At 50.8% G+C, this 12,084-nt stretch overlaps 1 protein-coding gene across 20 annotated transcripts in view; it reads left to right on the top strand.

Moving 5' to 3' along the window:
- PCBP3 (poly(rC) binding protein 3) overlaps positions 1 to 12,084 on the top strand; it is a 286,502-nt gene that overhangs the window by 189,107 nt on the left and 85,311 nt on the right. The window contains exon 1 of one of the 20 annotated variants that reach the window (XM_089330451.1): positions 8,908 to 9,109. The exons of 14 other annotated variants lie outside the window; for them this stretch is intronic. The gene's annotated coding sequence lies outside the window, so the exon portion shown is untranslated. Of the gene's footprint in view, positions 1 to 8,907; positions 9,110 to 9,141; positions 9,427 to 9,449; positions 10,230 to 10,357; positions 10,561 to 10,870; positions 10,944 to 11,072; positions 11,223 to 12,084 lie in introns of those variants that run through there. 5 more of the 20 variants (XM_089330449.1, XM_089330450.1, XM_089330447.1 and 2 more) reach the window with 5 other exon arrangements.

Genomic DNA, 12,084 nt, shown 5'->3' with positions numbered 1-12,084 from the left:
AAACAAAGAACTTGTAAGGTGGACTTCATTAAAATTAAAAGCTTCCACTCTGCAGAAGATATTGTCAAGGGGATGAAAATGCAAGCCTCAGAGGCTGGACTTGTGGAATAGCAGGTTAAGCTGTCTGCCTGCCACGTTGGCATCCCCTACTGGAATGCAGGCCTGGGAACAGGCTGTTCCGTTTTTGATCTGGCTCCCTGCTGATGTGCCTGGGAAGGCAACAGAAGATGGCCCAAGTACTTGAGCCCCCTGCCACCTATGTGGGAGACCTGGATGGAGTTCCAGGCCCCTGGGTTTGGCCTGTCCCAGCCCTGTCCATTGTAACCATTTGGAGAGTGAACCAGCAAATGGAAGATTAATTCTCTCTATTTCTCCCCCTCTCTCTGACATTCTATGACTTTTAAGTAAATAAAATAAATCTTAAATAAGCAAAAAAAGAATAGGTCAACCATAGACTTAGAATGCTTACAAAATACATCTGATAAAGGATTATCATCCATGATATACCAAGAACTCTTAAAATTGAACATTACGGGGCCAGCGCCATGACGCAGTAGGTTAATCCTCCGCCTGCAGCGTTGGCATCCCATATGAGTGCTGGTTCTAGTCCCAGCTGCTCCTCTTCCAATCTGCTATGGCCTAGGAAAGCAGTAGAAGATAGCCCAAGTGTTTGGGCCCCTGCACCCACATGGGAGACCCAGAAGAAGCTCCTAGCTCCTAGCTTCTAGCTCCTGGCTTCGGATTGGTGCAGCTCCGGCCGCTTCAGCCATTTGAGGAGTGAACGAACAGACGGAAGACCTTTCTCTGTCTTCTCTCTCTCACTGTCTGTAACTCTACCTCTCAAATAAATAAATAAAATCTTTTTAAAAAATTGAATAATAACAAACAGCCTGATTTAAAGTGGACCCAAAGACCTTAACAGACACCTCACCAAAGAAGATATATATAAATGGCAAAGAAGCATATGAAGAGATTTCCCACATTAGTGTCATCAAGGAACTTCAAGTTAAAATGAGATACTACTGAGCACTTCTCCAAATGGCCAAAATGCTCAACACTGACCCTAAATGCTAGAGCAAAAGGAACATTATGGAACAATAGGAACTCTCACTGCTGCTAAAGTGCAAGATGGTGACATCACCTGGGAAGACACATGGATGGTTTCTTATAAAACTAAGCATACTCTTGACCCAGCTGCTCCGCAGTCGTGCTTCCTGTTATTACTCAAAGGAGCTGAAGACTTGGGTTGACTAGCAGCATGCATATAGGTCGCTTATAGCAGCTTTACTGATAATTGTAAAACTTGGAAGCAGCAGGATGTGTGGAAACAGATATGAATGAATTGATAAACTGTGGTACATGCAGACAATGGTTTTCAGTGCTAAAAAAGAGCCATCGAGCCATGAAAAGACCTGAAGGAACATTGAATGCGTATTAAGTGAGACGCCAGTCTGAAAAGGCTAATACTGTATGCTTCTATCCATAGGACATTCTGGTAAAGGCAAAATTATGGAGACAAAAAAAAAAAAAAAAACAACAACCAGGGGGGTGGGCGGGTGAGTAAGTAGAGTGTGAACCTCTAATGGTGGATGTGTGTCGTCATCCTCTGTGCAAGTATCACATCCAGAATGACCCAGTGGAGACCGTGGCTTTGGGTGATAATGCTGTGTCCGTGTGGGTCATCAGTCTAATGGGGGATGTTGGTTATGTGTACTGTGGGGTATATGGGAAATCAGTTTTGCTATGAACCTAAAACTGCCCTGCAAAAAATAGTCTTTTTTAAAGCAGCCAAAATGTTTGGATGTTGACTTGTTCCAAAGCCAGAAGAATGAGGGAAAGCAGTGATTGTGTGTTGTCCCCATGAGAAAGCAACCCATTCTATGTGCATGGACAGCATAGAAACCACCTTTGACCCAGCGTTGCCAGGCCACTGTTTTGCACCACTGTGCACCTCAGTCCATCTGGTTTCTACAGTAGAGAGTGGAGAGGACATCATAAGACCAAGCCACTCTAGCAGTCTTAAAGTCCTTGGTGCAGCTGGTTCCAGTTTTCCCAGATGTAGTCTTGGCTGGGTAGGGATGGTTGTCAGGGATTGTACCTGGCCTCTGTACCTTAATGGCTTACTCTATGATCAAGGAACCAAGGGATTGCTCTGGTCATTGCTAGATGTCCCCTCCCATGATTGCACTGAGGGACTGGGCAAAAATATCACCAGATGGCCATGCCAGCACATTGGACTGCTATGAGAGGCCTCGGGCCAGGGTTCCTTTGTCATTGTAGATGGGAGCCCAATTGGCCGGTGCCATGGCTCACTAGGCTAATCCTCCACCTGCGGCGCCAGCACCCCGGGTTCTAGTCCCAGTCAGGGTGCCGGATTCTGTCCCGGTTGCTCCTCTTCCAGTCCAGCTCTCTGCTGTGGCCCGGGAAGGCAGTGGAGGATGGCCCAGATCCTTGGGCCCTGCGCCCACATGGGAGACCAGGAGAAGCACCTGGCTCCTAGCTTTGGATCGGTATAGTGCACCGGCTGTAGCGGCCACTTGGGGGGTGAACCAACGGAAAAAAGGAAGACCTTTCTCTCTTTCTCTCGCTCGCTGTCTCACTCTGCCTGTCAAAAAAAAAAAAAAAAAAAAAAAAAGATAGGAGCCCATGACAGCATGCAGGTGCTGAAGGGCGCAGGAGCTGGACCCTGCTCAGCAGCCCTCTGGAGATCTGGGCTCTCACTGAGCCCCACCGTTCCTCTGGTCGGGAAGGTGTGGGTGAACACCTGTGATACATTTCTGGGCTGCTGCTGGGTCTTCCTGAGGGCACTCAGCGTTCTTTCCAGCTGGGATCTCTGCCAAGGACCAGCTCAGAACCAGAGGGATCGGGGTCCTGATTCTCCTGTGAAGGCCTAGAGTTGTCTTTCCTTCTAGCTTCTGAGTGCTTTCGCATGTCCATGCACTTATATCTCCGTCCTAGGGCCACCATAGCCTAGTGCCACAGCATGACGGGCAGTGTTTCTGTTGGCCCTCAGGCCTCGCTGATTGATAGGTGATTGCCCCCTCCTACCTCACTGTTTCATTGTGCCCCTTGGCCTTTGTTGTTCTGGAGCTCTGTTGGCATGCGGGTGCCCAGCCGGAACACAACCTGTATGCTTCCATTTGTCTGTTCTCTGCCGAAACCCTGGGTGGACTGCGGTGACCCCTGAGTTAGAGATGTGGCACTGCGGTGAGTCTACACGAGCGCTGTGACACCTGTGGTGGAGAGTCAGGGCGGAGAGCTCCGGCTTTCTGGGAAGTCCAGAAAGGCCATCCAGCCTTTGTACGTTAGTCAGTCCTGGAGCTGGAAACAGCCCTGGACGAGGGAATGAGTGGGCGGGCTACATGCTGATCACACTTGCACCACAGACACTGCCCGCGCAGGTTTGGTCTACAGACCCCTGGACTGTACACAAAACCAAGAAGCACCTTTTGTGTGTGAGAAACAAGCGGTCAGAGTGGATTTCTGCAAAGGGAACTGCGGCCAAGCCCGCGGGGCTCTGGTGCCACCTAGTGGCAGCAGTTGAGGATTCGCCACCAAAGGGGAAATGCCCAGGTTGTGGAAGAGCTGTTTCCCATCCTGGAGTCCGGGAGGCGGGGCCTCTTCCCTGCAGCTATGGGCAGTGATGTTTTTCATGTACTGAAAACAAAAATATAATTAACCTAAGTGGTCAACTATAAGGGGAGTTGTTAAATATGTTGCACTATTGGGATGCCATTAAAAATAATTCTGGAGAAAAGTATTTAAGGACACAGGCAGATGTTCAGTTTATAAGTCAGGTGCTTTCTCAGAAGATGGTGAGGGGTGACCCTGCCCCTTGAGACTCCAGGCCCAGCCCTGGCCTCAGCCCAGTGGACAGGCTGGGAGTGAGGGTCTCTGGCCCACCTCCATGACTCTTAGCAGGCCCGCCTCCTCCTTACGTTTCAAATTTTTATTTCATTATTCAAGGCAAGACCTTCCCATAATTTTTCTGAATGTTGCACCTATCTCCTCAGGATATTTTGTCCTAAATTTTATTGTTAATATTTTTATAAAAAATGGACTTTAGAGCAATTTTAGATTGATAGAAACAGTTAAAAGCACAGACAGTTCCCACCTACTCCACACCTTGTTTCCTGTCATTAGCATCTTGCTTCTGATGGTGCATTTGTCACCATTAACAAACCGAGCCTGACGCGTCGTCATTAACCACATCTGTCCAGGTCACATCTCCTCGATTTTCCCTGCTGCTTTTCTGTCCCAGAGCCCCATCAGGACAACACATCGTGTTCAGTCCTCCCACTCCACGGACTCCACTGGGCCACAAGTTTCTCACTTTTCTTGTTTTGGGTGACCATGAGTTTTGGGAAGCCTTCTCAGGCATTGTGTTGACTGTCCCTGGTAGGAGAGGTTTCCTCATGGTTAGACTGGAGCTGTGTGTTTCAGGGGAGGAAGTCAGGTGACCCCTCTCCATGCTGTCTTGGTAAAAAGTCACAATCATAGCCCAGTCTGTAATATAGTTTTGTTCCTTTTCTTTTTTCTTTTTTTGAGAGGCAGAGAGAGTGAGTTCCCAGCTGCTGGTTTACTCCCCAAATGCCTGCAATGGCCTAGAGCCAGGACTGAAGCTAAGAACCAAGAACTCAATCCAGGTCCCCACATGGGTGACAGGAACCCAATCACGGGTCCATCACTGCTGCCTCCCAGGGTCTGCATTAGCGGGAAGGTGGAGCCGGGAGCTGGAGTTGGGAGTTGAACCCAGGCTCTCTGATGTGGGACCTTGGTGTCTTAGATTTTATTGAAGATGTACAATAGACAAGAGCACAGTGGTACTTCCCACCCTACACTCCTCCCTCTTGCCCACACTCCCCCCCTTCTTCCTCCTCCCTCTCCTGTTCCTACTCTTAATTTTTACAAAGATCTATTTTCAGTTTACTTTATACTCACAAGATTAATCCTGTACTAAGTTTAGAGTTCAGTCAGCCAATGCCCACCCCAACTTTTAAAATTCTGCTAGGATTTACATACATTGGTGGAGTGGTGAGAACAGGATCAGACCTTAATGTTTACCTTTTGGTCTAAACCTGATCTTGCTCCCCCTGTTTTTCAGTCGTTTCTCTCTCCCCCTGTGAGTTTCTGTGCACAGTGCTCTGGAGGCTCTGTTGAGCAGGCTGTGCCTCTCGGCCAGCAGCTCGTGACTTCCGTTAGCGACTTAGAAACATTGGCCCATAGTTCTTCCTGGTGACCTTCCACCCGCGTCAGCATCCAGGAGGGGCCAGGTGAGGTCCCGGGTTTGGGATGCCTCGAGTCGCCTCATTAGTGGAGAGTGGACCTTCTCCAGGGGCAGATGCCCTTTTCAGCTACATGACCCCGGTGTCAGTTTCCAGAGGGCTTTCCCTGGTCCTTGTACAGAGCCCAGCTCCCTGCAGGGGCAGGGAACATCTGGCCTGCAGGCCATGTAAGACCCATAAAAATCATTGGACCTAGCCTGTCTTGGGAACTACAGGCAGGACTCAAAATTTAATAAATCTGTAACAGGCTAATGGCCCACAAATGATGCTGTACATATCCAAATAGCCCTTGGCAGAGAACAGACTCCCCATCCAACCACTGAGGATATGCACCCCCACACAGGCCTCGCCCTTTGTCCTGGCCTTACCAGGCTGTCTGAGCAGTATGGTCAGTGACAGGCTGCAGGAAGTTTTCTGTGGGCGAGCGAGGGTCTGTGGGCATGGGGCCCCAGGCGAGAGCTGGGGCTGCACGTCCACAGGGGTGGTTGGAGGAGGAAGGAAGCCACAGCCCTGCACATTTTGGGTTATATCTTGCTGGGTATTTCTGGGCCTCTTAACATGAGTTTTTCACTAAGAATTTCCGGTATTTTTGTTCTTGGATGAAAACAGACATGTGTGGTTTTCTGTATTTGTTTCTTTGAAGTGCTACAGCTATGTAGTTTTTGGCATTTCAAGTTTGGATTTGGATGGACCTTTGTGCTTCCATTCCTGGTGTGTGGGGGAGAGGATGAGGGCTCAGGCAAAGCTGAGGACATAAAGCTGGGCCCACCCTGCTCTCCCCTGCTGTGGCCAGGTGGTGGCGAGCAGAGACCAGCACTCAGGTTGCAGTGCCCACCCCGGGGTGCTCCATGAAGTCTCCCAGAAGAAATGCACGTAGGTCCCGTGGAAATACTTTGTTCTGTTTTTCGCCTTGGTCCCTCGTCATGCTGGAGTTTCCGGGATGCTTCTTCCTGCCCTGCCTAAATGAGGTGACAGGTGCTTTGTGGTCCCCTGAGGAACTCCTGTCCCTCATGAGTAGTCCAGGACCTAGGAGCCACAGCATATGAACAGTTTTACACATTGCATTGCCGCCACACACACACACACACACACACACACTACCCACACATGTATGCGTGTGTCCATGTGCAGATGTGTTCATACACACAAAACAGAGCAAATGCATGGGTGTCATGATGACATCTGCCCTGTGTCATTGAGCAACACGTACTTCAGTGGCTTCACACGGTTGAGTATTTCTGCTGCCCAAGAAGTTGTAGAGCCCCCACAGTGTGCTGCCCCGGTGTCTTCCTGTGGCCACTGTCTTCTTCCCCCCTTGGTGTGTGGCCACTGATGTCTCCGCTTTAGGTTTTTGTTCTAACTTTCATAACTGACTTGCAGGGAACACCCCTGTGTCACCCCCATGGTGTTCGTATGCTGTGTACATGTGGAGTCTGATGCCTGTTTTTCTCTTATCCCTGCAAAGCCAACCTTGAACATGTACGTCTGTGTTTGGAAAAGCGACAGGTGAGGTGAGAGCTCTGCTCTCCTGCTGGGAGGAAGTAGGACCCCACCCCACCCTCTCAGGTACCAGTGGCCTGGAGGGCTGACTCGGTCCTTGAGGCTAAGTCCCCAGTTTGTCAGACAGAGAGGGCTGTGCAGTTCTGTTGGACAAGGGAAACGTTGGGAACACTGTCCTCTCCTGTTTTAAGGAGTTTACCAAAGCTGATTAGTATGCTTAACTGTCTGTTACTCAAGCTTCGGAAGTGAAGGCAAATCCATGCGAGAGGTTCACATGTGTGCAGACAGTGCGGAGCGTCACACGTGTGCAGATGGTGGGGCAGCCATTGACTGTCCCCGTCAGTGACATAGCAGCTACGGCAGCTTCTTCTAGAAATACCACGGATTCACCCTGAACAATGCTTTATTACACCCACAGGAGCCTGAATGTTCTGCACCATGCTTTATTATATCAGCACAGACAGACAGTCTGAACAATGCTTTATATACCACGCAAGCGTAAGTGCTCAGAACTTAAGGTTTGGAGAATTTTCCACTCAGCGTGGCAGCTCCCTCTGCATCTGCCATGTTCTGAAGGGGATTAAGACTCTGGGGTTCCCTGTCCGCCATCAGGCACATCTGGAGCAGCAAAGGCAGCTGCACTGCAGACCGAGCTGAACGACCACACCCAGCCGCAGGGGGGCATCTCCACAGGCCAACCTGCAGGCCTCGGCCACACCCTGGGCCAGGGACTGCCCCTCCAGCAGCGGGGACGCAGGACCAGGTCGTGGACGCAGCCTTGGCTCAGAGTCGTTGTGTTAAGTGAGGTTACCGTGGAGCAAGTAGGGGTCTTGTTTATGAGTAAGTAGCATTTTCCTTTAGTGTTTGGAAAAATTTTGGACTTTGTTTTTAATGAAGCACTTCGTGTCGTAGAATTTAAAGCTGGAAAAAGAAGGGAAGAAGCGTCGAGCAGAGAGCTGCTTTCTGGGCCGCGACAGTGCTGCCCTGGAGCCTGGCACTGGGCCTGTGCCTGTGCTGCAGGCCAAGATCAGATGCGTCTTTCCCTGCTTTGGCCTCTGCCAGCTTACGCACCCCAGCTGGCTCTAGCTGATGGGCACGTTGCCACATCTTACTGGGCGACTTGGTAGGAGAGGCAGAGTGCAAGGCTGCTCCAGCAGGAGGCGCTCTGTTCCTCAGAATCCCAGACTGGGTCCCCCAGAGCATGGCTAGACAGTGCCAAAACCCAACATGTATGACCAAGGGCGTGGGTGGCCAGCACATGGGAGAGGTCAGGGGCGAAGGGGCGAGGTCTGGTGGGAACATCTGTCTCTGGGCTGCGCTCAGGTGCTGGTGGGGAGCCTGAGCAGGGAGGTCCGTGGGCTGCCACTTCCATGGGCCAGAGCCTCCAGCTCATCTTTTTTTTTTTTTTTTTTTTTAAGATTTATTTATTTATTTGAAAGAGTTACAGAGACAGAGGGAAAGAGAGAGAAAGAGGGAGAGAGAGAGAAAGAGAGCGCGTGCTTCCATCTGCTGGTTCACTCCACAAATGGCCGCAACAGCCAGGTCTAGGCCAGGCTGAAGCCAGGAGCTTCTGCCAGGTTTCCCCCATGGGTGGCAGGGGCCCAAGCCCTTGGGCCACCTTCCGCTGCTTTCCCAGGCACATTAGCTGGAATCTGAATCAGAAGTGGAGCAGCCGGGACTTGAACTGGTGCCCATGTGGGATGCCTCAAACAGAGGCTTTACTGCTATGCCACAGCCAGCCCCTCTAGGTCATCTTTTCAAGTCACAAGATCAGATTTGAATATGAAGTCTTCTGGTGTTTAGGTGTTGGAGCCAAATTTAGGACATATGCTCCAATTAGCACTCATGAGCTGGTCACTACTTGGTGACCTCTGAGGATGGGGGAACATTGTCTAGGCACCGAAGGGAAAGCCAAGTGCAGGGAGGGTCCCAGGCTGTGCCCAGAGTGTCCCGGGTGGGAAAGGGAGGAGCCAGGCTGGCCGGTGTCCCTCAGGTACTCCCCACTCCTCAGCAGTAGGTGATGTCCATGGTCTCCAGGTCTCTGCCCTCTGCCCCTCCTCCGGCCAATGGCTGCCCTGAAATTCTGACTCATGAAGCCATGCCGACCCAGGAGTCTGGGGGGGTGGGTACTGAAGGCAGAGTTGAGTGGAGAGGTGGGCAGAGGTTCAGGCAGACCCTGTAGGAAGAGGGAGTCCTAGCTGCTGCCTCTTGTTTTGGTGGTTCCTGGTGTCTGTGCTGCCAGCCATCAAAGCACATCTTGTGCAGGGCTCTCATGAAAGAATGTACTTAAGTCGTGATGTATAACTCACCTGCCGGCCTTAAAGGTAACCGAAGGTTTTCTAAGCACAGCTGTGCCGTGACAGAGCCTTCTGTGGCCTTGGGAGGAGGGCAGCCGGCCGATTCTGCTGCGCGGCACAGCCTGTTTTCACGACTGCCGGGGAGGCCTCAGTAGCCTTGCCCCCACCAGGCTGCTGAATTCACAGAGAGCTCGTGTGGCTGTGGAAACACCGTGGAAGCAGAAATGGTTCTGGAACTGCACGTGGATGAAAGAAAATTGTGAGGAAAATGGGCCAGCTTACTCTTCAGGCAGCACTGATTTAAAATATCAGAGACAGCTGCTCAGAGGGGATCCAAGAAACAGGTGATATTCGGGTTTTAAGAAGTCAAGCAGCAGCCGCGGTGGAGGAGGGGCAGACAGGCCGAGGTCTCCTAGTGCAGCACGACCAGCAGGTTGAAGATCTCAGGGCACAGGAGCCGTCAGACAGGAAGTGTGTGCACCAGGCAGGGAGGCTCGGCCTGAGGGCAGCAAGGGGCACCTGGGAATGCTCCTGCTCACCTGGCTCGCACTCCTGGAAGTGGTGGCAGCTTTGCAAGGCCGGCCTGTGAGATCTGCGGCAGCTCCTGGCAAGCCTGGGGCTACTCCTCGTGCTATGTGGCAGAGGTCCCCAGAGGCCTACTCAGGAGGAATTGGGAGTCCAGGGTTAGCTTGTGTGTTCCCGAGTTAAGAGCCAAAGTGGACCCAGGAGTTGAAATCAGCACCCCTCTCCACTGGCAGGCCCCCGAAGGTCGTGGGGGTGGGTGGGAATAGTGTCCTGATGGCAGGGCCCAGGGACAGGTTTGCTGTGACAAACCTGCTGTGACAGCCTCTTGTGGCCTTGGGGAGGAGGGCAGCCTGGCCGATTCTGCTGCGGAGCTCGCGCACCCTCCTCCCTCTGTGTGAGGAAGCAGCCAGGAGGCAGCGAGTCACCTGACACAAGGGCACCTGGTCTCACCCCGTGTGGTGCTCCTTCCACAGCCTGAACCGACTAAGGCAGATAACCTGGGTTGAGGCAGTTTCCCTCCATTCTTAAATTGCTGGTGGTTTTCCATCATACGTGAGCACTGGATTTTGCTCAGCACTTTCTATGTGCCTGCGTAGGTTTTCATGCTTCGGCTTCTGACACGGTGGGTCACACTGACTGGCCGATCTTTCAGTATGGCATCGGCTGTGCATGCCTGAGTGAATCCCACTTGGTCATGGCCTGCAAGTCTTTTACCTATCACTGGACTCTTTGCTAATTGTTAGTGTATTTACATCAGCATTCATGAGAGAAACCTGTCTATAGTTTTCCTCTTTTATCCTGTCCTGAACTCTGCTTGTGGTATCAGGGTAGCAGTAACCTGGAACAGAATCAGCAAATGTTCTCCTTCAACTCTGTTTTCTCTGAAAGTTATCTAAACTTGGGGCTCATTTTTCTTGAAGTGTTTGATAAAATTCTTCAATGAGACCACCCAGGTGTGTAGATTTCTTTTCTTTTTTTTTTTTTCAAGGGGGAAAGTTTTTTTTTTTTCATCATGAATTCAGTTTACTTCATTGCTATAGAGATTGTTTCATTTGTATTGGTTTTTGTTGTTTGCTTTTTGTTCTTCAAATCTCCTATTTGTTTGCTGAGGCTTTTTTGGAAGTTTTCCCTAACCATGTTTATAAATGCTCTTTGAAGCATCTGGCAATAGCTGCTTTAAAATTACTGTCAGAGAATTCTTTTTTTAAAAAAGATGTATTCATTTATTTGAAAGTCAGAGTTGCAGAGAGGGAGAGTCAGAAAGAGAGAGAGAGAGAGAGGTCTCCCATCTGCTGGTTCACTCTCCAGATGGCCACAGCGGCCAGGACTGGTGCAGGTAGGAGCCAGGAGCTTCTGCTAGGTCTCCCATGTGGGTGCAGGGGCCCAAGCACCTGAGCCATCTTCTGCTGCTTCTCCCAGGTGCATTATCCGGGGCTCAAACTGGCATCACGTGGGATGCCAGCATTGTAAGCGGTGGGTTTACTACTATACCACAGAGCCTTCCCCCCACGTCGGAGGACGCCAACGCCTCTGTTATCTCTGTGCTAGCAGTTGCTGCGTTTCTTCCCTCTCTCATGCTGAGATGTTCTTGTTTTGGGTGTGACAAGCAGTTTTGGTTTGTATCATATCCTGGAATTTTGACTGTTAAGTTGTGAGGTCCTGAATTCAACAAAAGTCTCCTATTTTAACAGCAGGGAGGGGCTGCTGTGTTGCCAGGAAACTGGGGGTGGGGGTGGCCCAGTCTCTGTTTCTGCTCTTCTCTGAGGCCATGGGAGGGAGAAGGGTGCCCCCTTACTGCCAGATGAGAATGGAATCCAGGCCCGCAATTCAGCCCCTTCTGATAGGGTGTGTGTATGTAGGTGTGTGTGCACGTGCATAAGTGTATGAGTGTGATGTGAATGTGTGTGTCACATGTGAGTATGTAGTGTGTGTGTAACTGTGTATGTGGTTGTGAGTCTGCATGTGTATATGTGTGTGACTTTGTGGGTGTGGTGTATGACTGTAGTGTGGGGGTGTCTGAGTGAGTAAATGGTGTGAGTGGTGTGTGTACATGTGTATATGAGTGTGTAAGAGTGTGAGGGGGTAGTGTGTGGGTAGTGTCTGATGTGTATGTGTAGTGTGTGTGTGTAAGTGTGTGGGCAGATGGTGTATCTGTGTGTGTATGGTATGTGTGTGGTGTGTGTGTGTGTGGTGTATCAGTATGTGTATGAGTGTGCATGCATGTGGTATGTGAGAACATTGTGCGTGTTTCCTGCCATCTCAGTGTGTAGCGGGCCAGGTGTTGTCAAAGGCTCTCTGACTTGTCTCGCCCCAGACCCTGCCCCAGAGGCAGCTGGCTTTCTTACCACGACCATTTTGCCTTGGTCTATCGGCACGTTTAGATTATGAGGCGTCCTAGGAACCTGGCTGGGAATACGCAGGAAGATGAAACAGCAAACAACAGGTGCCTCACTGCCGTGTCATTCTTACAGTCCCGT

The sequence above is a fragment of the Oryctolagus cuniculus genome, chromosome 4 (assembly GCF_051225735.1).
Source record: "Oryctolagus cuniculus isolate XC-2025 breed Fujian yellow rabbit chromosome 4, ASM5122573v1, whole genome shotgun sequence".
In the NCBI taxonomy this organism is placed as follows: domain Eukaryota; kingdom Metazoa; phylum Chordata; class Mammalia; order Lagomorpha; family Leporidae; genus Oryctolagus; species Oryctolagus cuniculus.
This window is presented reverse-complemented; position numbering and strand designations above follow the sequence as displayed.